The 27,969-nt window shown below is 47.7% G+C and overlaps 1 pseudogene; it reads left to right on the top strand.

Annotated features, from left to right (window-relative positions):
- LOC138740739 (histone H2AX-like) lies at positions 1-27,948 on the top strand (annotated as a pseudogene).
- Positions 27,949-27,969: the final 21 nt, after the last annotated feature.

Here is a 27,969-nt window from a genome sequence, read left to right on the forward strand (position 1 = left end):
GCAGTTCTTGGATTGGGTACCTCGCTCACCAATGAAATCAAGCCCTTAATCTCCAATCAGAAGGCTCCCACTCCATTCCTACAGAAGGTATAAGAAGGGCGACTGCGGCACTGTTTTATTGTTCTCGGTGAAAGTGTGAAATTGTCAGAATGAGCGGACGAGGCAAAACCAGCGGCAAAGTTCGAGCTAAGGCTAAGTCTCGCTCGTCTCGGGCCGGACTGCAATTTCCAGTGGGCCGTGTTCACAGGCACCTGAGAAAAGGCAACTATGCTGAGAGGGTGGGCGCCGGAGCCCCGGTCTATATGGCTGCTGTGCTCGAATATCTGACGGCTGAAATCCTCGAGCTGGCCGGCAACGCGGCCCGGGACAATAAAAAGACCCGCATCATCCCCAGACATCTGCAGCTGGCCGTCCGCAACGACGAAGAACTCAACAAGCTGCTGGGAGGGGTGACCATCGCCCAGGGAGGTGTGTTGCCGAATATCCAGGCCGTGCTGTTGCCCAAGAAAACCGGCGCAGCCAGCAAATAAAGCGGCAGAAAGTGAACTCTTATGATCTAAAGGCTCTTTTCAGAGCCGCTCACAGTGTCTCGAAGAGCTGACCGGGATGGAATTGGGGAGTAGGTGGGGTGGTGTAAGACAAAGCTGCATAAGAACCTCACATTTACGAGCAGCCGCTGCGGTCTCGGTCATGTCGGCGACTCTGCACAAACTCTCCGGTTCTCGGAACTGAGTGAAGCGGGAGGCGCCGGAGGCACAGAGCAACTTTATGGCAGCAAGTGGACATACTGGAGATCTCTCGCTGACAGCTCCCGGCACCTCCGCCTTTCTCCCTTCTGTCAAGAATGTTTGATCTGAATTAAAGGAAGCAATTTCCCTTTAAACCCGTTTTATTGCTGCACTGACCGCGTTCTCTCCCCCAATCAAAGGTTCCCTTTATTCTCACTTAATAACACATTAAAGATGCAAAATACATGATACACTTCAACTCGTGTCTGGCGTGAGGCAAACGAAGAGCCGACATGAGCATTGCCCGGCGTCCCTAACAACAGGAGAAGAGACTTTCACTGAGTGACGATCACTGACATGTTCGCTGCTTTTAGACAGAAATATTAAAACCAATGAGATTTTTGCCGTTAATTCCCATTTCAGGATTGAGCTGGGTACCGGCGCTTTCCCGTAACAGGGGAAAAAAAATTCAATATTCCAAAAGAGGAATTGGGAAATCAGGCGATGTAATCGTACCCCTCAACACAGGTACTTCAGTCAAAGGAACACTCTCTTACAATGTTCCCATTTGCACATTCACGTTCTTGGGAGTTCTCACTGTCTCTCATCCTTGGATTCTGAATCGCCCCATCTCTTTGTTAAATGAGTTTCTCCTCTTTAAACAATAGACCACACCGTTCTCCATGAACCGTTGAATTGAAATGTAATTTCGTTGTTTTAAGTCCAGGCCCCGGCCCTGATCCCGATGATACACCACTCATTCTCGCAAACCAAAAGAAAAACATCCATGATTGCCCACTCCCTCTTGCTTGGCGGACAGGGAATCTTTTATTCACCCGAATATGATCTGTCTTTCGCTCCTGGCCTCTTCTATTTTGTGCGCGAACCTTCAACGTGTCGCCTTATCAAGACCATCCTCCACGCCTCAGAACATCTGCAGAAAAACCTGAACCAAAGCACATCACTTGCAAAGAATTCCGTTGAACTCGTCAATCAAATAGAACATTTTCCCAGATTCCCGTTTACTTTGAAGGGTCCTGTTATTGCATCTTCAGTAACAGCTTCTCATTTTTTATTTTTGTGCGACAGTTTGTTAATTTAAAACAATAATATTTGAACCGGCGCTAAACTGAGGACACTTATAAAGTTTAAACCCACTCACCAGCCAATTCCGTAAGACCCTGGGATGAGGTTCACCGGGACACGGAGACTTGTCAGCCCGCAGCACCAACGCCGAGCTCAGTAGCACTCTCCTGTTGAATGTAATCTTTCTGAGATCCCCCTCTTTCCAAATCTAAACCGACAGCTGCTTCTGGGAGGGTTACCAGTATCCTCTGTAGAGCCCTGTGGTCACACAGCACAGAAACCGGCCAAAAACACAATCTGCTGGACGAACTTAACGGGTGAAGCAGCACCAGTGGGAGAAAAATAATAGTCGCCGTTTCCTTCTGTCCCACTGATGCCGCTCGACCCGCTGATTCGTCCACAGATTGTGTTCGGCTTCGGATTCCAGCATCTGCAGTCTCCTGTGTATCTCGGGAAATAGGCCATTCGATCCATCATGTTCATGCCGAATATCAGGTCCTCATTTATATAATTTCCATTGATCAGCATGGTTCTTGGTGACCTGATTGTTCCTCCGGACATGACAGGAAATGTGAGTGTCCCTGCCTCCACAACATTCTCAGGCAGTTCGTTCCCGATTGTAACCGCCCTTTGGGTAAATCCGAAATCCTCGGCTCTCCTCATACCGCCTCCTCAACCGGCACCGACGGACTTTAATTTAACGTGGCTGTTATGGAGGAAACCTTCGCACTGCCCACCCTGACCGAACCCGTCACAATCACATAAACCTCAGCCTCCTCCATTCCAAGTCTGCCTTTCCACTCTCTAACCTTCACTCAAAGGCTCCATTCCAGGCAACCTCCTGGTAAATCCACTCTGCAGCTTGTTCCCTGCAGTCATGTCCTTCCTTCAGGGTGGGGACCAGAACTTCCACACTCCTCCAGCTGTTCCCGAACCAACGTTTATCCAGGTTGATGCTCATCATCTCTTTCTCAATCTACCGCCTCCTTATTGTCCATCACTGAGCCCAGTCCCCGCCCGAGACTCACTGAGCGCAGCTTCACCGCCCATTTTCTTCACAGTTTTCCTTTTAAAAACCTCACCATTAACTCTGATGGTCTGTTTTCCACATTTCTGGCCAGTTTTATCACGTGCTAACGTTTCCCTTCTTTATTTATTTCCCTCATCCATCACTGCTTTATTCCCCTGTGTTCCCGGTTCCAATGAACACTTCGCTTCCCCGGGTGTAGATTGGATCTAGAAATGTCTCTGTAAAGCCCCTGTGCGCAATGACGGCCCACGGCCACTTCTCTGATATCGGCTCCCTCAGGACGTCACGTGACGCCAGCCCCAAGCAAGGCGTGTGTGGTGACGTCACAGACCTGCGAACTTCACTGAGCGCCAAGCAACGGGTCGGTCCACGGAAGAGGCTGGAGTTGGGTGGAGGTAAGACTTGAACCGGGTTGAGCGGGAGCAGCGGGGTGTCCGAAGGGCAGGCCCGGCCCTTGTTTGAGCCGCGCTTTCGGTGGAGGAGTTGCTGGGGTGGGAGTGCGGCCTTGGGAAGGGCGAGCGGTATGAAGGTCCGGGGTCTCGTTCCCCCTGTTAGAAACAGAATTACCTTTAAAGAAATTGCTCCAGACAAAAATTGAGAACAAAGAACATTTATTATACAACAATGCAAAGTTGGGTGCTTCCCCTTACCCTGGGAATACATACATACACTGGGGCTCACCCAACTTTTATACAGTTTATCTCAGTATAGGAATAACCCCCCCCCCCCTTACATTCTTCTGCCTCCTGCTGGAGAGGTTTGGCATTAGGCAATCCTGCCTGCCTACCTGCTGTTTCTGTGCACTTGGAGGACTAGGGGGTATCCTGTCGGTGTCTTCTCATGTCATTATCCTCATTGTCCTTATTCACAACCTTGCCCTTGTCCCCATTCACACCTCTCAGAGCTACAGTCTCTTCATATGCAGAGTTCGCTAATCCTGTCTAGGGTTTACTAGTTTAATATACATAACTTGATAAATCTGTGTAAGGCTTACTAATTATATATGTAGAACTGGCTAATACTGTCTAAGGTTTTCTAATTATTTATGCAAGCCTTGCTAATTCTATCTGGGGCTTGGAGACCCTTATCTCGTTCAGACTAACTCTACTTCTATCATCAATTGTCTGTCCTTATCTCCTTCAGTTAGTGAACTTGCTGATTCTCTAGGAGATTCTTGTCTTACTCAGACAGTGTCAGCTTCCTGCCTTCTAATATCCGTCTCATGTTGTTTGTACTGGCTTCATTCATTTACTTATGTATCAATTTTATTTTCTTCATGTTCATATTGCAATATCAGTTTTCTCATCTCTCACAATCCTCACTTTTCTTTTAGATCAGTATTACTGATGTGCTTAACTGAAAATGTCTTACTTGACAACTTGGTGTTTTTCCCAGCTGGTCAGTAACCGGATTGCAGTCTCTGTGTCATTAGACAGAATTAGGGAAACATACATCCTTTGGGTTATAGTGTTTTGACGAGGGGTTCGATGAATTAAATACTGCACCCAAGTCTTTAGGCAGGGGAGCACCATAAAGGTCAGAATTGCGAGTCCAGCTGCTATAAGGGCTGTGAGTATCAGGCTCCAGTTTTCAGTAAAAAGTCTAGTCCATCCCACATCAGTCCAAGGTTGCCAAGTCTGAGCATGGGCAGATTCTTGTCGAAGTCCTGAAGCAGTGTCTTTAACCGCCTGACTGTTGTAAGCATTGTCCTTAACCAGTCTTTCAGAAATGCTGCCTTCAGCAGCCAACGAGTAATCGAGAGCCAGGCGGTTTTGTTGAACTGTGGCTCTGTCGTTTTTCTTCAGCCCCTAAATTCAGGGCCATTGCTCTCTGTTTGATGATAATGTCCAAGGCTGTTTGGAGTCTGATTAAACGATTTAAATGCCAAGCAGCCTTAGCGTTCTGTAGCAGCTTACGGCGTTTACAACTGGAACTCCCCTTAACGAGGTGGTGCTTATCATTTTGAATGTCTGAGGGACCCAAAGGATGTTTGAGAAGAGACCAAGCTGGGGAGAGTTGTTGCAGCTTGTCTGCTATCAGCTTGTCTGCATGAGTATCATTGAACTTGTAAGTGCAAGCCTGTCTGTGTACATTAGCATATGTATTAACTCTCTCTCTCTCTCTCTCTCTCTCTGCAACATGTACAATCCTGACTACCATTCTGTCTGTCTTTGTCCCACCATGTCCTTTGTGCTATCGCTTTAAAACTCCTGTCTTTAATACCTGTGTAGGCTAAGATACAAATTAGATGTACTCCACTAAAGCTGTTCAGTTCCCCTGGTGCGTATTGGAATCCCTTGTTAACCCATATCCCACTATGACTATACATTAAATCTATGCCCTGTCTACATTCTAAAGGAAAATAATTGTCACCTCTGCTGCCCCTAACCCAGGAGGACTTAATACATTGTCAATAATTAAGTGATGTCCCAGAAATAGAGAAGCAACAATTAAACAATACAATGAATGGTAAAAACAACATTATGGCACTTTTTCACGGCGTAGTGTAACTTTCAGGTCAGAAGGAAGAGGGACTGCATGCCAGGTGGAGGGTAGATTATCAATGTTGTTATTCTGTGATTCAGTAGCTGGTTTAATTCGTTGGATGTGGCTCCAGCCTTTTTCTTTCGTTCACACGGCAGTGTCTGTAATCAAAAGTACACAATAGGGGCCATCCCAGACAGGTTTCTGTTGGTGATGTTGGCATGCTTTTACATATAACCAATCACCAGATTTAATAAAATGAATAACAATCTGACTTTTCTTTGTGTTAGTGTAAAAATTGTAAAATTAAACACAAACCATATTTCCATGGTTTTTGAATATATTAGACCTTATTAAAATGCAGTTGGAGCTGCTTGTCTGTATGAGGCAACCAACCTGCAATTTGTTAGAGTGAGTACATAACAGACATTGCAGCACAAGAGCCCCTGCGAAAGAACTTGAAACATATTCAACCTTTAGTTCTACCTTAAGTACACAATTAGCCATAATGATTCGGCGAGTGATATTAACTGTATTCTAAATGAATTTATTTTAAAATAGCCGAGTGGGAATAAGACATGTCTTTGTCACTGCCGACGGCAATGAATTTGACGATTATTTAACATTGCTATTGTAATTTTAAACATTAAATGCCTTGTGCCACAGCTCACAGGAGCTGGCCTTATTTAAAACAGTCTGTAAAACAGGCACCAAAAAAATTTAAAAGATGTTTTTATGAAGATTGCACACACAATCATTTAAGTACAGGCTAGTTTCTATTATATTCCACTTAAAGTTCTGCTGCATGAATCCTGGAGCTAGTGGAGTCATTATTGTATCAAGAAATATTGGTGCCATGCCAATCCCATTCTAACATGCCAATTTCTCCAGTCCTTAAGTCAAGATGTACTAAATAGCATCTGGTACAAGATCTGTGAGTTATTAATGATATTATTATTCTTATGCACCCAACTGTTCTGAACTATGCCACCAATTTAAATCATATTCCACCTATTGCAGTACTCACACAGCACCAGGTTTATTTCTCCAATAAGCTAAATCTCGTCGCGCAGGGTTTACCTCTGTGATCATTTACAATGTAACTTCCGCACTACCGGATTTAAATATAAACCTGTTGAATGGGGGGAGGAGAGTTATCATGAATTAAATTACAGCGGCAATACAGAAAAATTGAGCTGAGGCATTAATTTCACTCCGGAGGAAAATGCACCAGAGAAATGAATGATTAAACTTATGGGAATCCCCAGAGGTATCTTTATTCTCCAGAGGTGGGTGATCTTTAAACTCACGGACCTTGACTGCTGAATGTGTAGAAGAAATGTACTAAATCTATTGATAGGGCTCCATACCTCTAACTGCAAGATAGGAGCCTGAAGCCTCAATTTCAAGTGCCACAATGCGCTTAAAGGGACATGCACACTCCCCCTTCAACTGGCTGATCCAGCAACTTTACACATCAGATCCTTTCTTTATCTTACATACACTTAAAATAAAACGTGTAGAACTCACCCTATTAGTGCAAACATTTCTCCCTGCAAATGTTATAACATCGCTCAACTCTCACATACTCCCTGTGCAAAATCACGTTTGAATACAATTTATTTCATAAAATGAAATTAACTGGTAGTTAAATTCACTCATTCTACAGTATCGATAAACGATCATTTATGAAATTTACATTTTAGCCTGAATTTTAATTAATATTGGTCAGTGACTGAAGTGAGAAGTCGTGATTTATGAAATTATCTCTGGTCTCTACTCCCACTCCTGGCGCTTCTCCCAACGTCCAGGAGCTGGCACACAGTCACTGCCTTTTTCATGTTACTCATCTACTATTCCTTTAACTGCTTGCATTAAAATTTTCGCCTTTCCTTTCTGCTTATCCTCAGACCAAATGCTTTTTGTGCAATCTGTAGAAGCTGGGTAATTCCATGCTCATGCCAATTTTCCGTCTTTTGTAATTTTCTTCTAATGTCTGGGGCTGAGTTGGTAACAAAACCCGTTAGTACCAATCGTTCCCCTGCTGGGGATTCTATGTCGAGACCCCCATATTGTTGTATTGCCGTGCGCAATCTATTCAGAAATGCAGAGGGGGTCTCCTCGGGACCTTGGGGAACCTCAAAGATATTCTTAAAATTCTGTCCCTTTGGGACAGATTCCTTGATTTCTCTTATCAAATTAACCCTGTATTCTTCCATCAATACCCGACCCAATTTTATCCCAATTAGGTCTAGCCAAGGGGAATTTAGCTTCTCCAGGTACCGCATCTGGTCCCCCTTGGTGATCCTTGGTGATCCTTATCCCAGACTCTAATCCCTGCCTGGCGAATCATTCCATGCTCATCCAAAGTAAACAGAGTCTTAAAGATAGATGTTAACTCATCCCAAGTATATATATTTGGTCCCAAAAATTGGTCTAACTGTTTGGCACATCCCTGGGGATCTTCTATCAGGGAGGTCAGTTCTTACTTAAAGTTACGCTCTTCAGTACTGGTCAGGGGCACATTTACGAAACCGAGACCCTCTCCCATGGGAACTTCCCGCAGTGGTCTCATCCAGTTTGTTTCTGGCTTATTAGGTCTGGGTTCCTGCTCCCTGGGAAATGAATCAAAGGGTTCTGCCCTTTCTTCCTGAAGAGTCTCACACTGTTCTGAATTAAAGTTACCTCTCTCTCCTGTCAACAGAGGTGGTAATCGAGTGCTTTGTGAGCGAGTCATCATACCACTCCTATTCTCTTCTCTTTTCTCTAGCTGTGGGGGAGGAGGGGAAGGTGCAGAAGGGTAGGGCATAGGAGGGGGAGGAAAGATAGGAGCCGGCAGAGGAGGAACATAAGGTGGAGGGAGGGAATGTAGCACATCCCACCCTTGTGGTTCAGGGACAAAAGGTTCCTCCTCTCTCTTGTCCTTGCATTCTTTTTCATTCAAAACCAATTGATCCCCTGAGCCAGCAGGCTGCATATTCCCTGCTCTCGTTTATCTCTCTGGTTTTGTTAGAGCCAGATGTTCAATGCTTGACACATCCAGTCATCCTCGGATCTGAGTTTTGGCCAGTACATGGAGCTCCCTTTAACCGGGCTTTTAACCCATTCTATACAACAATACCTGACCATGGTCAGTTTGTCCTGTCCACGGGTCCTTCCCGCGCCCCACTCAGATAACATCAATCCAAGCAGGCTGTACGTAGTTATCTGATTCTCACATCCTTTATCAGGACTCTCTTCCTTGCTACCCACACTTCCCATACTGATAGGCAAGTAAAATTCCTCTTACCGAGTTCCAGTAGCAATGCTCTAGCGCGCTTCCTTCCGTCGTTTGTTCTCAATGCCTCTTCTCGGATATCACTTGCTTCTTCCACTGACCAGCCACCCATCGTCCGTGAGTCCAGCTGAATCAGCTGGGGTGCACCTACTCTCGTCGTTAGGCACTCTGTCAGTGGAGGGAGTGTGATCCCGGACAAGCCCCCATTTGTTAGAAACAGAATTACCTTTAAAGAAATTGCTCCAGACAAAAATTGAGAACAAAGAACATTTATTATACAACAATGCAAAGTTGGGTGCTTCCCCTTACCCTGGGAATACACACATACACTGGGGCTCACCCAACTTTTATACAATTTATCTCAGTATAGGAATAACCCCCCCCCCCCTTACATTCTTCTGCCTCCTGCTGGAGAAGTTTGGCATTAGGCAATCCTGCCTGCGTACCTGCTGTTTCTGTGCACTTGGAGGACTAGGGGGTATCCTGTCGGTGTCTTCTCATGTCATTATCCTCATTGTCATTATCCTCATTGTCCTTATTCACAACCTTGCCCTTGTCCCCATTCACACCTCTCAGAGCTGCAGTCTCTTCATATGCAGAGTTCGCTAATCCTGTCTAGGGTTTACTAGTTTAATATACATAACTTGATAAATCTGTGTAAGGCTTACTAATTATTTATGTAGAATACTGTCTAAGGTTTTCTAATTATTTACGCAAGCCTTGCTAATTCTATCTGGGGCTTGGAGACCCTTATCTTGTTCAGACTAACTCTACTTCTATCATCAATTGTCTGTCCTTATCTCCTTCAGTTAGTGAACTTGCTGATTCTCTAGGAGATTCTTATCTTACTCAGACAGTGTCAGCTTCCTGCCTTCTAATATCCATGTCTCATGTTGTTTGTACTGGCTTTATTCATTTAATTATGTATCAATTTTATTTTCTTCATGTTCATATTGCAATATCAGTTTTTCTCATCTCTCACACCCCCACGGGAGGGTTGGGGGTGAGTGCAGTGACCGCGCCTCCTGTCACATGGGCCCGATCAGGGAGAAAGAAGTGTCCCTGACAAGGCCGTGGGCAGAGAGGCAGAGAGTGTTCCACCCCCACCCCCCCAAGCAGCAGTCGGACTGATGGAGGGGCAGATAGGTGGCAGACAGGCTGGGGGCATGGCAAGATGATGTAGAAGAAAGAGCATACTCCACCTATCACCAGCTGGATCATTAAATACCCGGTTTTTCAATCATATAAAAGTGGCTAAAAATAAGATTTAGTTATTTAAATAACAGTGCTTTCTGATGGTATTGTAGAGCACTCGAAAGAACCAAAGACTTGTTGACTCAAACCAAGGCTTTTATTAACTAAAAGATTGGAGCATACCACAAGTAGGTCGACCAGTCCAGAATGACCAGGTCTGGCTAGGAGCAATCCTTTAAGACCTGCCAATAGGTGTGGCTACACTCTCAGCCAATCACAGTCTTCCTACACTACAATCTGTACATATACACATTGGTGATAGAATCTGTACTATCACATTCACCCCTTCTTTGAGAACTGACCCCAAAATGGATGGAGGTTAGAGGTGCCGGAATTGGGATCGCCGGAGTCATGTCGCCGGCAGCCCCATAGGTTGCGGCCACTGCTTCGCTCAATTCCCCAATGGCATTGTCGACAGTCTGGCCTGAGCTGGTGGGATGGTGCTGGTCCCTCTGTTCAAGCACGTGACCTGCGGCAAAAGGAATAGGGGGAGGTTAGGTTAAAACCTGGCAATTTTGTCATTTTTTTTTCGAAATTTATTTATAGTATCTCCATACATTCATTTCAGATTGACTTAGTATAATATTACATAATAGATACTAAATAATTTTCAAATTTTCACCCCCCCCCCACCTCCCCTAACCCCTTAGGACTTTCGGGAGCAGAAGTACCACTCCCTCCCCCCCCCCCCCCCCAGGCAGACAAAATACACGTATAAACCGAAAAATCATCATTTCTTATATCCATAAAACCCCGGTCCATCAATTTAACTAATCTTATTCATAAACTCTTTTTTTTGAAAATCCAAACTTGATATTAAATTTTGCACCCTTTCCACCCTCCCAACACTGAGTTAAACATTGTTTACAATCAATAAAAGTTTTTTTTAAATTTTTTTTCAAGTCTTCCTGAATTTCATCCACTGAATTAAAACACCTCTGAACATCCCAGTTCAACACCAAATCTTCCATTCTTCTCAGTCTCAAGTTGAATTTGTAGCTTACTTGCAAAAAAAGTTTTTTTCAAATCTTTTAAAATTTTCTTGAACATAATTCCTTCGGTCTTGATCTTCTAAAGCATCAATATTATTCATAAGTTCTTTCTTCTGTGTTTCCCAATTTAATACCAAATTTTCCACTTTGTCAATCTTCTCAATGTTAAGTTGAAATTATTGTTTATTTTCAAGAAAAACTTATTCAAAATTTTTAACTCTTCTTGGACATTGCTCCTTCGACTTTAATTTTATAAATCATCAATCTTGTTCATAGTTTCTTTCTACTGAATTTCCAAATTTAATAATAAAGTTTCCGTTTTTTCCAATTTTCTCAATATTAAACTGATCTTGTTGTTGTTTAGTTTAAAAAAAACCTTTTCAAAACTATTAAAATCTGTTTGCAATGTATGCATACTCACAGATAATAAATTCACTTTCCAATATTCCATCCAAAAAAAAATCACTGATAAACCCTATTGCAGGTCAAGGAGTTCCATATATATGTTTATCTTCAGAAAATATTTCAAATATTTCAAATCAACATTCGTCGCCATCTTTCAAAAAGGAGTCCGAAATCAACTTTAATAAGTTCTGTTCTTGAGAAAATTCCAGCACCAACTCCGGCTCTGTCTGGGCAAATAGGTCAAATTTCTTCCAAAGTCAAAGAATGTAATTTTGTTCTGTATTTATAGATAATAAATTCATCCTTCCGATATTCCATCCAAAAAAAAATCACTAATAAACTTTAATGTTATCTGGATTTTTAAAACTCACGGGCAACCAATGCCAATTACTGCAATTTATCTTCATAAAACATTTCAAATCAATATTCATCACCATCTTTCAGAGGGGTGTCCAAGGCCAGCTTATCCGACAGTCCAATTAATGAGCTCCGTTCTTAAGAAAATTCCAGCCTTGACTCCGTGGTTCTGTCTGGGCAAGTAGGCCGAGTTTCTTCCAAAGTCGGAGAGTGTAGTTTTGTTCTGTATTTGAACTCTATTTTCCTTAATCTTTGTTGCCATTTTAAACTAAAAACAATTGATAAACAAAACAAAGACTTTTAACAGAAAAGAAATATTCTTAAAACAGGTATTTATATAACTGCCTGGGGGAGACCGGGAATGCACGTCCGCTCCCTACGCCATCTTGCCACGCCCCCAATTTTGTCATTCTTGATCTTACCTCGCTGGGTATTGCTGAACATGAAGGAGACCGTGCGTTGGTCGGTCAGCAGCACAAAGCACCTGCCCGTGAGGTAATGTCTCCAATGACGTACTGCTTTGACTATGGCCTGGGCCTCCTTCTCGACAGAGGAGTGTGGGCTCTCAAGACCCTGGAGGGTTCTGGAGAAGACTACCGGCTGGCCAGCCTGGATCAAAGTGGTTGCCAGTGCAAAGTCATACGCATCGCTCTCGACTTGGAATGGAATGGATTCGTCGATGGCGTTCAGTGTTGCAGCAGCGATGTCCGATTTGATGCGGTCAAAGGCCACTCTGGCTTCGGTTGACAGGGGGGAGGTGATCTTGATGAGTGGCTGTGCCTTGTCGGTATAGTGTGGAACCCATTGGGCATAGTAAGAGAAAAAGCCCAGGCAGTGTCTGAATGCCTTCTGGGTGTGGGCGGGGCCAGTCCATGAGGGGATGCATGACCACCCCTTTCTCCACCACACAACCCAGAATTGCGAGCCAAGTGGTCCGGAAGACACACTTGTCGAAATTGTAGATCAAGTTCAGCCGAATTGCAGTCTGAAAAAATTTCTCAAGGTTGGAATCCTCTGTGTCATGGCCGCGGATGGTGACATTGTCCAGATATGGGAAAATAGCAATCAGCCCGTTCTGGTCCACCATCTGGTCCATTCGACGACATTTGAGACACCAAAGGGTACCCTGAGGAATTGATACAGCCGCCAATTTGCTTTGAAGGCCGTGAAAGGTCGGTCTTCTCTGCAGATTGGGAGCTGATGATAGGCCGGGCGATATGATTCACCACATGCGTGATCCATGGAAGGGGGTACGCATCCAGAAGCATGAAGCGGTTGTTTGTCTGGCTGTAGTCAACCACCATCCATGATTTCTCCCCGTTTTTAACAACCACCACCTGGGCCCTCCATGGACTCGAGCTGGGTTCGATAATGCCCTCGTCCAGCAATCTGTGCACCTCGCTTGTGATGAATTTCCTGTGTTCATAACTATATTGCGGCTTTTGGCGGCCACAGGCTTCCAGCCAGGGGTGAGGTTGTGAAAAGCGTTGGCAGAGCAACTCGGAGGGTGGAGTCTACAGGTGAGGCCCCTGGGCACAGGGCCAGGTGGCTTGGGTTGCCGCAGGCTGGAGGCTTCCAGGTTGGTGTGGTTACAGACAGAGAGTGGAGCGTGAGGCCCCCCAAAGTGCAGGGAAACAGTTTGAAACTGGCACTGAAAATCAAGGCCCAGCAGTGCAGGGGCGCACAATTGGGGAAGGACTAATAGTTTGAAGTCTGTGAACATGATGCCCTGGACTTTCCGGGTCGCCACACAGTACCCCTTTACCCTAGTCGAGTGCGATCTGGTCGCCAATGAAATTCTCTGTGCAGTGGGGAGAATAGCCAGTCTACAACGGGAGGCCAGGTCTGGGCAGATAAAACTGTCAGTTGACCCCGAGTCAAATAAGCAATTGGTATAGTGTCCATGCACTTTAATCAGTTCCATAGCTTTTGTGAGGTGTTGGGGGAAGTCCTGGTCGAGGGTTATTGATGCAAAGACTTGTAATGGGGACATTGAAGTCCTGTGTGATGACGTCATGCAACGTGTGCGTGATGACGTCATGCAACGTGTGCGTGATGACGTCATGCAACGTGTGCGTGATGACGTCATGCAACGTGTGCGTGATGACGTCATGCAACGTGTGCGTGATGACGTCATGCAACGTGTGCGTGATGACGTCATGCAACGTGTGCGTGATGACGTCATGCAACGTGTGCGTGATGACGTCACGCAAACAGTTGGGCCTGAAGAGACAGCGTAGAGGAGTTGGTGTTACCTGCAGCCTTCTGGGGGTGTCGGCCAGCCAACGGTAAGTGTTGGGGGTCGCTGCTTGCTGTCGGTCTCAGTTGTGGGTACCTGGTCAGCTGCCTCGGTGGTGGCCAGTCCCCAGTTGGTAGCGGCAGCGGGTCCCCGGTCAGCAGCGGCGGTGGACGTTGAGGTCAGAGCTGGGGCCTGGTCGGACATTGCTTCATGAGGTAGGGTGAACATCATTGCAATGAGGGTGGCTTGTACCTTCCGCGCTCGGCGTCTTCCCTGAGACGTCAGGTGCTGCTACGCGGTGGAGTCCTCGCTCTCATTTGACGAGAGCTCTGAGGAAAAAGTGTATGAAATGGAGAGTGGCGATTAGGCTTCACACGAGGCACTGTGTTTGACGGTGGCCACCTGGCTTTTCCTGCAGGTCACTGAGACCTGATGTGCTTGTTCCTCCCGCAGAAATAACACTTTGGGGTTGCATCAGACAGCGTAGCGGCAATAGTAGGGTAGAGGGAGGGGATCCTACTCACATAAGAGTGTGGGGTCCAGCCCCGAGAGTACATGTCCATACTTAAGACTGCAGCCTCCATCGTCTCTGCGATCCAGATCACGTCCTCTGGGTTTTATACCCCGTGCTCTAGCAGGCACTGCCTCACCTCATTCGATCGAACCCCGACCACAAAGGCATCCCGAATGAGATCATCTGTGGTCTCCACAGCAGTTCTGTCTATGCAGGCACAGTCCCTGCCCATTGCCCTTTGTACCTGAATATAAGCTCTACAGGATTCACCGGGCTGTTGCCTCCTTATAGCAAGTTTGTACCGAGCATCGACCCTGGCTCATAGAGCCTTTTCAGCACCTTCATGGCTACGGCATAAGTGGTCGCGTCCTGGACACTGGTAGACTCTTAGGGACACCATAGTCATCAATATTATTAGTCGATGGTTGTCCTCTATCACGGCAGGGTCAGAGCTGTAAGTATGTTTCGAAGCATCTCACCCAGTGCTTAAAATCATTCAAGGCTGAAGCTGACTGTGGGTCGATGTCGAGGCATTTCAGCCATAGCATCCCCTCAAAACTTTTTAGTTAATAAAATTGTAGAGCGCGTCGAAAGAACCAAAGATTTGTTCATCCAACCCAAGGCTTATATTAACTAAAAGACTGCAGCATATCACAAGTAGGTTGACCAGTCCAGAATGACCCGTCTGGCTAGGAGCAATCCTTTAAGACCTGCCAGTAGGTGTGGCCACACTCTCAGCCAATCACAGTCATCCTACACTACAATCTGTACATATACACAGAGTCGGGGTGCTAGAATCGCATGTCCAGACCCACAGGTTCATCCAAGGGACCTACAATGACTGAGGAAGAAGAGGAATTACTTTATTGGAATTTGTCCAGGAGGAGGAGCTTGCAGTTAAAGAAGGTGGATCTCAAAAAGTGGAAGTGGAATCTGGACTGGATTCAATGTTTACTGTTTTGGAAGGGATTGCTTGTCAAATGTGTAATATGTCAAAACAAATATCAACTCACATTGGTGAGAATCTGTACTATCACAGGCATCCAATGTGAAAAAAGTTAAACCTCAGCTTCAGAAAAAACTGCCATATAAAAGTGTGGAAGAATTGAGGCCTTCCTGCATAGCTCAATCCACGGAGTCGTCACTGGGAGTCTCCAAGCATTAGAGGAGTCCAGCCCGTTTGAGTTTGACTATGGTGCCAATCCTGCATCCGCAAGATGGCGCCGGCACATCGGTGAGCTTGACCGTTGCTGACCCACATTCACGTGAAGCTTCTGTGCGTCCAACGGCTTTGCCTGGCCTGCGTGGGGCATCGTGGGTCTGAGAGCTGCTGGAGAAAGTATGCGCTGTGGGGGAGCCCGAAGACCGGCGTCCCGAAGAGGTCAGGGTGCCGGAGTCGGGTGTCCAGACCTACAGCCGTTTATCCAAGGGATCTACCATGACTGAGGAAGAAGAGGAACTTGCCTTATTGGAATTCATCCAGGAGGAGGAGCTTGCAGTTAAAGAAGGTGGATATCAAAAAGTGGAAGTGGAATATGGACTGGATTCAGTGTTTACTGTTTTGGAAGGGATTGCTTGTCAAATGCATAATATGTCAAAACAAATAACTCAAATGAATCAAGGATTTATGGAGATGGAAATAAAAATGAATACTTTGTGTGATACTTAAAAAAAAAAAAAAAAATTTTGATGGTTTTTTCCTTTTTTGGAAGAATTATAGAGGGGAGCATTATTTTATAGTGTGTAAATATATTAGTAGTATAAAAAATATGTCTAAATTAAATTTTGCAACTTTTAATGTGCAGGGGTAAATAATCCAATTAAGAGAAAGAGAATATTGGCTTATATTAAAATGAAAATTGATATTGCTTTTTTAGAAAAAACACATTTGACTGAGAAAGAACATCTGAAATTGAAAAGAGATTGGGTTTGTCATATTTTTTCTTCTTTCAATTCTAAGGCAAGAGGAGTAGCAATTTTGATTCATAAAAATTTACCCTTTCAATTGGAATCTTCAGAGGGGTATGCTGGCAGTGTATTAAGAGTGAACTGTAAAATTTTTGCTGAATCTTTATGCCCCTAATATAGATGATGAGTGGTTTATTTCAGAAGAAAAGGTATAAAGACAATACAAGATTGTTTTGTAGAGGGGCAATTTCTTTCTTTTAATCAATTGAGAGAAAGATTTGATATACCTGTAAATTCTTTGTTTGTGTATTATCAACTTAGAGCTTTGATAAAAGACAATCATGGTAGAGAGATGATTTTACCTACTTTGTTGAGATTTGAATCTTTGATTTCCTCTATACCGAAAAAGGGTTATATTTCCGTTTATGTATAATTTGTTACAAGATAGTATGGATAAACCAGATAGGGAGAAATCTAAACTTAAATCGGAGAGTGATTTAGTACTTATTTTTCCCGAAGATGATTGGGCGAATATGTGTCAGGACAATGTAATTAAATTGACTAATGTACAATATGGAATGGTTAATTATAATTTTTTACATCAATTATATTTGACCCCAGAAAAAGTTTAAAAAAAAATATGGGTTTAGTAATTTGAATTCTTGTTTTAGATGTGGTTCATGTATTGGAACTTTTCTACATGCTGTATGGAATTGTGTTAAAGTTCAATCATTTTGGCAAGGAATTAAAGTAGTTTTGGAGAAATTATATAATTTTATACTACCGTTAGATCCAACGATTTTCTTGTTGGGAAAGTTGTATTCGTTAAGAGGAATGGGATTGGATAAAATTCAAATTGCTTTTGTACGTTTGGTGTTATCAGTAGCGCGTAAATGTGTTGCTAAGTACTTGGAAAGATGATACTGAAATTAATATAGCATGTTGGCATAATGAATTGAAAGTATGTGTTGTTATGGAAAAAATTACATATAATTTGCATGATAATTATTCTTTATTTGTTAGTAAGTGGTCTCTGTATTTGAAATATATGCATTTAGATATACTTTGAAATGTTATTAACATTTAGAATATTTTTTAAATATATATAATCTATATAAATTTTTTTTTTGCTCCCCTTGAGGGAGTTGACTGCAGGGGTGGGATGGGTGTCAATGTAAAATTTTATCTGATTATTTCAATACTGTATGTTTTTTTTATCTTTTAAATAAAGTTTGCAAACAAAATGGAAGCAGACAGGCTCCCGGACAGGAGGGGCAGGGAGGGGATTCCCCACCACAGGCAGGGTATTCCCCACCATAGGCAGGGCTGGCTCGCTGGGGGAGGAGCAGGAGTCCTCTGTGACCATCCCCTCTCAGACATGGACACCCAGGGGCATCCAGCTGGGGGGAGATTCCTTCTCAGGGGAAACAGCAACACCAGCCAAGTCAGTGACCCCACCACTGGGGCTGCTGTGAAGCGGGGTGATGCTAAGTGCAGTGCAGTGACTGTGGTAAAGGTGTGTGTCCTTAATGTCCAGTTCTGCTGATGTTTCTGGGTCTGAATTACAGTGCGATGCTGAGATTGTCCATCTCTGGGCCATCAGTGTTGCGTTTTGTTCCGTCTCCATCCATGTATCAAAGAGTGTTCGACTGGTCTGTGTCCTCTAGCACTTTAGTGTATCACACTGTGTCCTCACTGTGCTCAGACACTGTGCTGTGAATTCAGTAACAGTGTTATTGCAAAGTGTATCCTTGTACACAACCTGACCTGAACTTGAGGTGTCACAGGAGGCTATTCAACCCCTCAGATCTGTGCTGGCTCGCAGGGCATCAATCCCCTCTCCTGCTACCCTGCAAGTCCAATTCCATTTTGAACACCCTGACTGGCTATTTCCAGCCCCCTGCAGGCAGTGAACCCAGATGAGAACCTCCCTGAGAGAACACAGAACAAACAGGAGCAGAGTTGGCCTCCTGTGCTCTTGGGCCTGCTCCACATTTACTGTGATCATGGTTGATCTGTCTCAATCAGAAAATCCTCTTCTGAGCCAGTTGCACAGAACCCTCACTTCCCTCATCTCTCCCAAATGTATCCTCCTCCTCTTTAAATCTGTCTAGTGATCCAGCTTCCACAGAACACATGGCAGCACAAGAACAAAGAAACTAGAAATCTCCAGCATATTACAGACCCATCAGCCAACAGTATTATGCCGACCTGATAACCTACTCCAAAAACAGGCTGTGCAGAGCTCTCTGTCCACAGTGAGCTGAGTGTGGGCAGGGGTTGTTCACGTCTTGCTCTGTACTGCAAAGGGGTTGTTGCTGTAAAATAGAGCAGTGCTGTGGTTGTTGGGGGTCGCGATCCTTGCATTACAATACCTTGTAGTCCAGCATCCTGTGTTTTATTGGTTTGTGCCCTTACAGGAGAGTGTGGGGATGGATTATTGGTTCCAGTCAATTCATCACAGGGATGTTTCGGTCACACAATCAGTAAACGTCCATGTCTCTGACTGTGCAAAGATTTGTGCAACAAAATTCAACCCAGGCAATGGGAGAATAACTCACCAGGTACAGACTAACCTGCTTATTTCTGTATTTTCTCTCTGCTTTTGCTTTTTCTTATCCCTTTTTTACATTTGTACAACTAGCTGATGTAAAGGTCTGTGTCCTTACAGTACAGTTACTGTAGTAAAGGTCTGTGTCCTGACAGTGCACTGCCTGTTGTAGAGGGCACTGTCCTTGCAAAACAGTGATGATTGTTAAGGTCAGTACAGTTATGGTTTTACAAGTGTGTGTATATACTGTTAAGTCATTGTCAAGTTTGTCTCCTTGAAGTGAAGTGATTATTGGAAAGGCAGTTAATGTTGTAAAGGTTTGTGTTATTACAATTAAATGACTCAATCAGAGTATTACAGGCCTGGGGAAAGACAATGGAGTGTGAGTGAGTGATACAGTGTTTCAGGTTATAATGGGATAATGCAACTGACTTGATTTGGAGCACACTTTTGCTCCAAAATGTTATGCTCTTATGGACTGTTTTAATGGTCTGTGTCCTTACAGAGCAGTGACTGTTGTAAAGGTCTGTGCCCTGACAGTGCAGTGACTATTCTGAAGATCTATGTCCTTACAGTGCAGTATCTGTTATAAAGGTCAGTGTCCTTACAGTGCAGTGACTGTTGTAGAGCTCTGATGCTTACTGTCCAGTTCTGCTAATGTTTCTGAGTCACAGTTATAGTGCAATGCTGAGATTGTCCATCCCTGGGACATCAGTATTGTGTTTTGTTTAGTCTCTGTCCGTGTTGAATTGAGATCTGTGTCCTCTGCTGAGTTTCTCCAGCACTCGTATATTGCACTGTGACCTCACTGACCAAGGCTATGCTCAGACAGCTCAGGGTGCTGGGAATTCAGTGCCAGTGTTATTGCAAAATGTATCCTTGTCAAACAAACTAATGTTAACCTTTAACTTGAGACAGGGGAGGTATCACAGGAGGCTATTCAACCCATCACATCTGTGCTGGCTCCCAATGCATCAATCCCATCAGTTCCCTCTCCTGCAACACTGCAGGCCATTTCCTCTGAAAGGCCTGTCCAATTCCATATTGAAAGTCTTTATTGGTTGTTTCCACCATTCTGCAGGGAGTGAGTCCCAGATGAGAACCTCCCTCAGATAACTCAGGACAACAGGAGCAGATATTGTCTCCTGTGGCCTTGGGCCTGCCCCACCATTCACTGTGATCATGGCTGATCTGTCCCAAGCAGAAAATCCTCTTCTGAGCCAGTTGCACAGAGTCCTCACTTCCCTCATCTCTCCCAAATGTATCTTCCTCCTCTTTAAATCTGTTCAATGATCCAGCTTCCACAGAACACAGAGCAGCATGGGAACAGAGAAAGTAGAAATCTACAACACATTACAAGCATTTCAGCCCACAATGTCATGCCGAACTGATAACCTACTCCTACAACAGCCTGAAAATTTCCCAACTGCTTAACATATTTTTGTTGTTTTTAGTTGCATATACCTGTCCAGGATCTTTTAAAACATCCTATTGGACATCCATTCACCACAGTGGCGGCAATGCATCCCATGCACCCACCACTCTGTGTGAAAATTTAACTCTTTACCTTCCTGTGCTTACTCCCAACCATCTCTGGGAAAAATATCTGGCCATTCACACGACCAACACCTCTCGCCATTTGTACACCTTTGTCACGTCATCTCCCATCCTCGGTCGCTCCAAGGAGAAAAGACCAAGTTCATTCAACCTGTTCTCATAAGATCTTCAATCCAGGCAGCATCCATGATGCAAAATTCACTGAATGTCTGGTGCTTGCACGTAACATAGATCCACCTTATCCTTGCACATTCCCCTGTATGTCTTTTTTTTCTTTGGCTTGGCTTCGCGGACGAAGATTTATGGAGGGGGTAAAAAGTCCACGTCAGCTGCAGGCTCGTTTATGGCTGACAAGTCCGATGCGGGACAGGCAGACACGATTGCAGCGGTTGCAAGGGAAAATTGGTTGGTTGGGGTTGGGTGTTGGGTTTTTCCTCCTTTGCCTTTTGTCAGTGAGGTGGGCTCTGCGGTCTTCTTCAAAGGAGGCTGCTGCCCGCCAAACTGTGAGGCGCCAAGATGCACGGTTTGAGGCGTTATCAGCCCACTGGCGGTGGTCAATGTGGCAGGCACCAAGAGATTTCTTTAGGCAGTCCTTGTACCTTTTCTTTGGTGCACCTCTGTCACGGTGGCCAGTGGAGAGCTCGCCATATAATACGATCTTGGGAAGGCGATGGTCCTCCATTCTGGAGACGTGACCCATCCAGCGCAGCTGGATCTTCAGCAGCGTGGACTCGATGCTGTCGACCTCTGCCATCTCGAGTACCTCGACGTTAGGGGTGTAAGCGCTCCAATGGATGTTGAGGATGGAGCGGAGACAACGCTGGTGGAAGCGTTCTAGGAGCCGTAGGTGGTGCCGGTAGAGGACCCATGATTCGGAGCCGAACAGGAGTGTGGGTATGACAACGGCTCTGTATACGCTTATCTTTGTGAGGTTTTTCAGTTGGTTGTTTTTCCAGACTCTTTTGTGTAGTCTTCCAAAGGCGCTATTTGCCTTGGCGAGTCTGTTGTCTATCTCATTGTCGATCCTTGCATCTGATGAAATGGTGCAGCCGAGATAGGTAAACTGGTTGACCGTTTTGAGTTTTGTGTGCCCGATGGAGATGTGGGGGGGCTGGTAGTCATGGGGGGGAGCTGGCTGATGGAGGACCTCAGTTTTCTTCAGGCTGACTTCCAGGCCAAACATTTTGGCAGTTTCCGCAAAGCAGGACGTCAAGCGCTGAAGAGCTGGCTCTGAATGGGCAACTAAAGCGGCATCATCTGCAAAGAGTAGTTCACGGACAAGTTTCTCTTGTGTCTTGGTGTGAGCTTGCAGGCGCCTCAGATTGAAGAGACTGCCATCCGTGCGGTACCGGATGTAAACAGCGTCTTCATTGTTGGGGTCTTTCATGGCTTGGTTCAGCATCATGCTGAAGAAGATTGAAAAGAGGGTTGGTGCGAGAACACAGCCTTGCTTCACGCCATTGTTAATGGAGAAGGGTTCAGAGAGCTCATTGCTGTATCTGACCCGATCTTGTTGGTTTTCGTGCAGTTGGATAATCATGTTGAGGAACTTTGGGGGACATCCGATGCGCTCTAGTATTTGCCAAAGCCCTTTCCTGCTCACGGTGTCGAAGGCTTTGGTGAGGTCAACAAAGGTGATGTAGAGTCCTTTGTTTTGTTCTCTGCACTTTTCTTGGAGCTGTCTGAGGGCAAAGACCATGTCAGTGGTTCCTCTGTTTGCGCGAAAGCCGCACTGTGATTCTGGGAGAATATTCTCGGCGACACTAGGTATTATTCTATTTAGTAGAATCCTAGCGAAGATTTTGCCTGCAATGGAGAGCAACGTGATTCCCCTGTAGTTTGAGCAGTCTGATTTCTCGCCTTTGTTTTTGTACAGGGTGATGATGGTGGCATCACGAAGATCCTGAGGCAGTTTACCTTGGTCCCAACAAAGCTTGAAAAACTCATGCAGTTTGGCATGCAGAGTTTTGCCGCCAGCCTTCCAGACTTCTGGGGGGATTCCATCCATACCTGCTGCTTTGCCACTTTTCAGTTGTTCGATTGCCTTATATGTCTCATCCAGGGTGGGAACCTCATCCAGCTCTAGCCTTAGAGGGAGCTGGAGCAGGGCGGAATCTTGGACTGAGCGGTTGGCACTGAAAAGAGATTGGAAGTGTTCTGACCATCGGTTGAGGATGGAGATCTTGACGCTGAGGAGGACTTTGCCGTCTGAGCTGCGCAGCGGGCTTTGGACTTGGGGTGAGGGGCCGTACACAGCCTTTAGAGCCTCGTAGAAACCCCTGAAGTCGCCAATGTCCGCGCTGAGCTGTGTTTGTTTGGCGAGGCTAGTCCACCACTCATTTTGGATCTCCTGGAGATTGCGCTGAAGATGGCTGCATGCGCGACGGAAGGCTTGTTTTTTCTCTGGACAGGACGGCTTTGTAAGGTGAGCCTGGTGGGCAGCTCGCTTCTTTGCCAGCAGCTCCTGGATTTCCTGGCTGTTTTCGTCAAACCAGTCCTTGTTTTTCTTGGAGGAGAAGCCCAGTACCTCTTCAGTGGATTGCAGTATGGTAGTCTTCAACTGATCCCAGAGGGTTTCAGGGGACGGGTCCGTGAGGCGGGTTGCAACGTCGAGCTTTGCTTTGAGGTTTGCCTGGAAGTTTCCTCTCGCTTCGTCTGACTGCAGTTTTCCAACATTGAACCTCTTTCTGGGGGCTTTATTGTTCCTGGGCTTTGGCTTGAAGTGAAGGTTGAGCTTGCAGCGAACCAGCCGGTGGTCAGTGTGGCATTCCGCGCTAGGCATGACCCTGGTGTGGAGCACATCTTGTTTGTCACTTTCTCGCACCAGGATGTAGTCCAGGAGGTGCCAGTGTTTGGATCGGGGATGCATCCAGGTGGTCTTAAGGCTGTCCCTCTGCTGAAAAAGGGTGTTTGTAATGACAAGCCGCTGTTCTGCGCAGAGCTCCAACAGGAGGCGCCCATTGTCGTTGCACTTGCCGACGCCATGCTTGCCCAGGATTCCTGGCCAGGTTTCTGAGTCTTTGCCGACACGAGCGTTGAAGTCGCCCAGGATAACCTTGTCGGCTGTAGGGGTACGTTGGATGAGGTTGCGCAGGTCGGTGTAGAACTTGTTCTTTTCTGCTGGTTCCGCCTGGAGGGTTGGAGCATAGACACTGATGAGGGTGATGTGACGCTTGTTTTGAAGTGGGAGTCGCATGGACATGATTCGGTCCGAGAGGCCTGTCGGAAGGTTTTCGAGTTTGGAGGCAATGAAGCTCTTGACCATGAAGCCTACACCAGATAGGCGTCGTTCATCCGAAGGCTTGCCAGACCAGTAGAGTGTGTAGCCCGCGCCGCGTTCTTGGAGGCTGCCTGCATCTGCCAGGCGGACTTCACTGAGAGCGGCTATGTCGATGTCAAGTCTGAGGAGTTCATGTGCAATGAGGGCAGACCGACGTTCAGGTCGGTGGCTGTCAGCCTTGTCTAGCATGGTTCTGATGTTCCAGCATGCTAGCTTGAGTTTGTGAGCATCTTTTGAGGGGGAGGACGTGGAGGGGGAGGACGGGGAGGAGGGGGAGGACGGGGAGGAGGGGGAGGACGGGGAGGAGGGGGAGGACGGGGAGGAGGGGGAGGAGGGGGAGGACGGGGAGGAGGGGGAGGAGGGGGAGGACGTGCACCTGCCCTCGGGCCTGCGCAAAGGAGCTTTTAGGTGGAGTGCAGTGCGCGCAGTACTGGCCCCACCCTTTACACCCATGGAGCTTTCTATGGAGCTGCGCGCTTTCTGGATTTGCCTTTTCTACAGTAAAAGGGTGGCGCAGTTAACATAGTGGTTAGTGCAACTCAATAACAAAGTGGGGCCCCGATATGGGCAGGAGCAAGGGGGAGACGGCGGCCCGGCCTCGGTCGTGTGAGGCAGGCGGAGGCCCCGATACGGGCAGAGAGTGGGAGGCGGCGGCCCCAGTCCGGGCACAGGGAGAGCAGCAGCGGCCCCGGCCCCGGTCCGGGCGAAGGGTAGACGGCGGCGGCCACGATACGGGCAGGAGCAAGGGGGAGACGGCGGCCTCGGCCTCGGTCGAGTGAGGCAGGCGGAGGCCCCGGTCCGGACAGGGAGTGGGAGGCGGCGGCCCCAGTCCAGGCACAGGGAGAGCAGCAGCGGCCCCGGTGAAGGGTAGACGGTGGCGGCCCCGATACGGGCAGGAGCAAGGGGGAGACAGCGGCCCCGGCCTCGGTCGTGTGAGGCAGGCGGAGGCCCCGATACGGGCAGAGAGTGGGAGGCGGCGGCCCCGGCCTCGGTCGTGTGAGGCAGGCGGAGGCCCCGATACGGGCAGAGAGTGGGAGGCGGCAGCCCCAGTCCGGGCACAGGGAGAGCAGCAGCGGCCCCGGCCCCGGTCCGGGCGAAGGGTAGACGGCGGCGGCCACGATACGGGCAGGAGCAAGGGGGAGACGGCGGCCCCGGCCTCGGTCGAGTGAGGCAGGCGGAGGCCCCGGTCCGGACAGGGAGTGGGAGGCGTCGGCCCCAGTCCAGGCACAGGGAGAGCAGCAGCGGCCCCGGCCCCGGTCCGGGCGAAGGGTAGACGGCGGCGGCCCCGATACGGGCAGGAGCAAGGGGGAGACGGCGACCCCGGCCTCGGTCGTGTGAGGCAGGCGGAGGCCCCGATACGGGCAGAGAGTGGGAGGCGGCGGCCCCAGTCCGGGCACAGGGAGAGCAGCAGCGGCCCCGGTCCGGGCGAAGGGTAGATGGCGGCGGCCCCGATACGGGCAGGAGCAAGGGGGAGACGGCGGCCCCGGCCTCGGTCGAGTGAGGCAGGCGGAGGCCCCGGTCCGGGCAGGGAGTGGGAGGCGGCGGCCCCAGTCCAGGCACAGGGTGAACTGCGGCGGCCTCGGCCCCGGTCCGGGCAGTATGGACCGACCTAGGAGGGGAGGCAGACCCCTCCAGCCCGGGTAAGAAACCTGCATAGGAGAAGGCCACTCCGATATAAAACCTACGACCCAAGGACCTCGCTGCCACGTCCCAGCTTGCTTGGCCACGGCACACGAATCCCCTGTATGTAATGCAACTCTAATGTCATCTTCCACCTCAACCCCTGCCAGCCCGTTCTTGTCCTGCACATCCTCTTTGAATTCTCCCTAACACCTTAAATCACACATGTCAAACTCTGGCCCGCGGGATATAATTATATTTGGCCCGCAAGATCATTTCAAAAATGATCTGCAGCGAGAGCCGATGCAGTTTTTTGGTAATGTCACCCCCACCATCCTCCCCCTTCATTGCACATCCTTCCCCATTGTAACACGAGAAGTCTGTCGATGTCATCAGCCGGCAAGCCAGTTGGAAGGCTCCCCGCACAACCAGTCACTTCTCCCACCTGTCGAGCGGTGCGGCGGATGGGCGAGCGCCTGTGATTTCCTGTCGGCGCAACGGACATGGCAGGCTGCACACGGGCCCCGGGCAGCGCGAGCCCCGCGCGACTGGCACCGAACGGCCCTTCCACAGCGCGAGCGCACTTCTCCCGGTCGCCACGGCCTTCAGCGCTTGCCCCCGTGCAGACCCCAGGGATGGCTGGTTCGGCCTTGCACGTGAAGAGAGAGATGGTGGCTGTCCGCAAAGGCTGATCGGCAGCGCGCTGGGCCTGAGTGGGTGGGTAAGCAGGGGTGGGCAGAGGGTGTAGGTGAGGAGTAATGGGCAGGGGAAGTTATGGTGGTGTGAGGGGCAGTTAGAGGGAGGGATGAGTAGAAGGAGGGGTGGATAGGGAAGAGGTAAAAGGGGAGGGGCAGGGCGAGTAGGGGAGGGGTAATTAGAGCGTGAGAGACGGGTAGTGGGAGGAATAGATTGAGGGGAGAGGCAGTAGAGGGGCGTGTATAAGATGGGGTGGGTAGAGGCAGAGCGAGTGGAGTGAGGGGTGAGTAGAGGTTGGGTAAAGGACTGGTCAGGTAGAGGGATGGTGGGTCGAGGGTGAATAGAGGCTTAGAGCCTGAGGAGTGAGCAGGAAATCCACTGCCAGCAGATCCTTATTTAAATCAGAGGACCAGAACTGTCCCCAGTTCTCCAGCAGTGGCCTCATCGACTCCCTGTTCATTGATAACCATACCTCCCAGCTTCCAACCACCAAGCCTTTTGCAGTGAAGGACAATACACTTCTGGCCTTCCGAACTACGTGCTGCATGTTTCTGCTGAGCTTTGATGATTTGTACACAAGACGACTTGTGTACAACGTTCCCTGGAATGAACTCCCACTCGATGGGTGTTGTGAGTGTCGCGGGCGAGTACCCGGTGAAGCGGGGAATTCGCATTCACACAGATTTATAAAGGATTTGTGTTTTTTGGCAACTTTTCAGACTTTTTTTTGTCTTTGGCGGGCTTTTCAAATGTGGGGATTGCCGGTTATTTCCCGCGGTTGTTGTTTTGTTCTTAGATGGCTCATTCACCAATGATCAATCTGATTGGGCTTTTTCATTCCACCAATGGGATGAAGCGTGCTCCACCAATCAGAAGCGACCTTCCGCATTCCTGCACAACCTACAAGAAGGGCCAGTGTGGGTGGATTTCCTTATTCTTTGCGGAGAGTTTGTGAAGATGTCTGGACGAGGGAAAGGAGGCAAAGCTCGGGCCAAGCCCAAGTCCCGCTCGTCCCGGGCTGGACTGCAGTTTCCGGTGGGCCGTGTTCACAGGCACCTGAGAAGGGGTAACTATGCTGAGCGGGTGGGCGCCGGAGCCCCGGTCTATATGGCTGCTGTGCTCGAGTATCTGACAGCTGAAATCCTCGAGCTGGCCGGCAACGCGGCCCGGGACAACAAGAAGACCCGCATCATCCCCAGACATCTGCAGCTGGCCGTCCGCAACGACGAGGAGCTCAACAAGCTGCTGGGAAGGGTGACCATCGCCCAGGGCGGTGTGTTGCCGAATATTCAAGCCGTGCTGTTGCCCAAGAAAACCGGCGCAGCCAGCAACCCCAAGAGCAAATAAATGGGAGAATCATCGACCTGAGACCCAAAGGCTCTTTTCAGAGCCACTCACAGTGTCTGTGACAGGGCGAACACCGGCTGTGCGAGAGCGAGGGGATTTGCGCTCCGTGGATTTGTCACTCACGGCCGTCTGTGTTTAAACCTTTCGGCCTTTCTCATGTTTTACCTTCACTCCAGAATTGATCCCATATTGTCTCTGCTGTCCGCTTCAAACCTCCTTACCCATAGCCTATTCTTTGCGATAATTTAGCAATTTCACTGTTTCCTGAAAAGGACCCTATTCTCCCGCATTCCCCCCTTGAACTTCCTGAACCACTGCAGTGCATAGCTCATGATTGGTGCCGACGTCTGTGGTGAGGGTAACTAGACCGATGAAAGCGAAGCCTCATTCACCAATGGCCGGGCGACGCAAGTGGCGCCCAAACTAACCGGCTGTCCCCAAATTACATGAGAAAAACAAGCCAGGAAAATGATATTAAACAAGAATAAAATCCGACCGCTTAACCCGTCATCTGATCCAGATCCATTAATAAAACAGACCGTGTGTGTATATTCATTCTCACGTAAGAGTTTGGCAGTTTAATCTTCTGCTATTTTTAACCGACCGGAAATAATGCCCATTCCCAGAACATAACAGTGGCGGGG

This window comes from Narcine bancroftii, chromosome 8, assembly GCF_036971445.1.
Source record: "Narcine bancroftii isolate sNarBan1 chromosome 8, sNarBan1.hap1, whole genome shotgun sequence".
NCBI classification, from domain to species: domain Eukaryota; kingdom Metazoa; phylum Chordata; class Chondrichthyes; order Torpediniformes; family Narcinidae; genus Narcine; species Narcine bancroftii.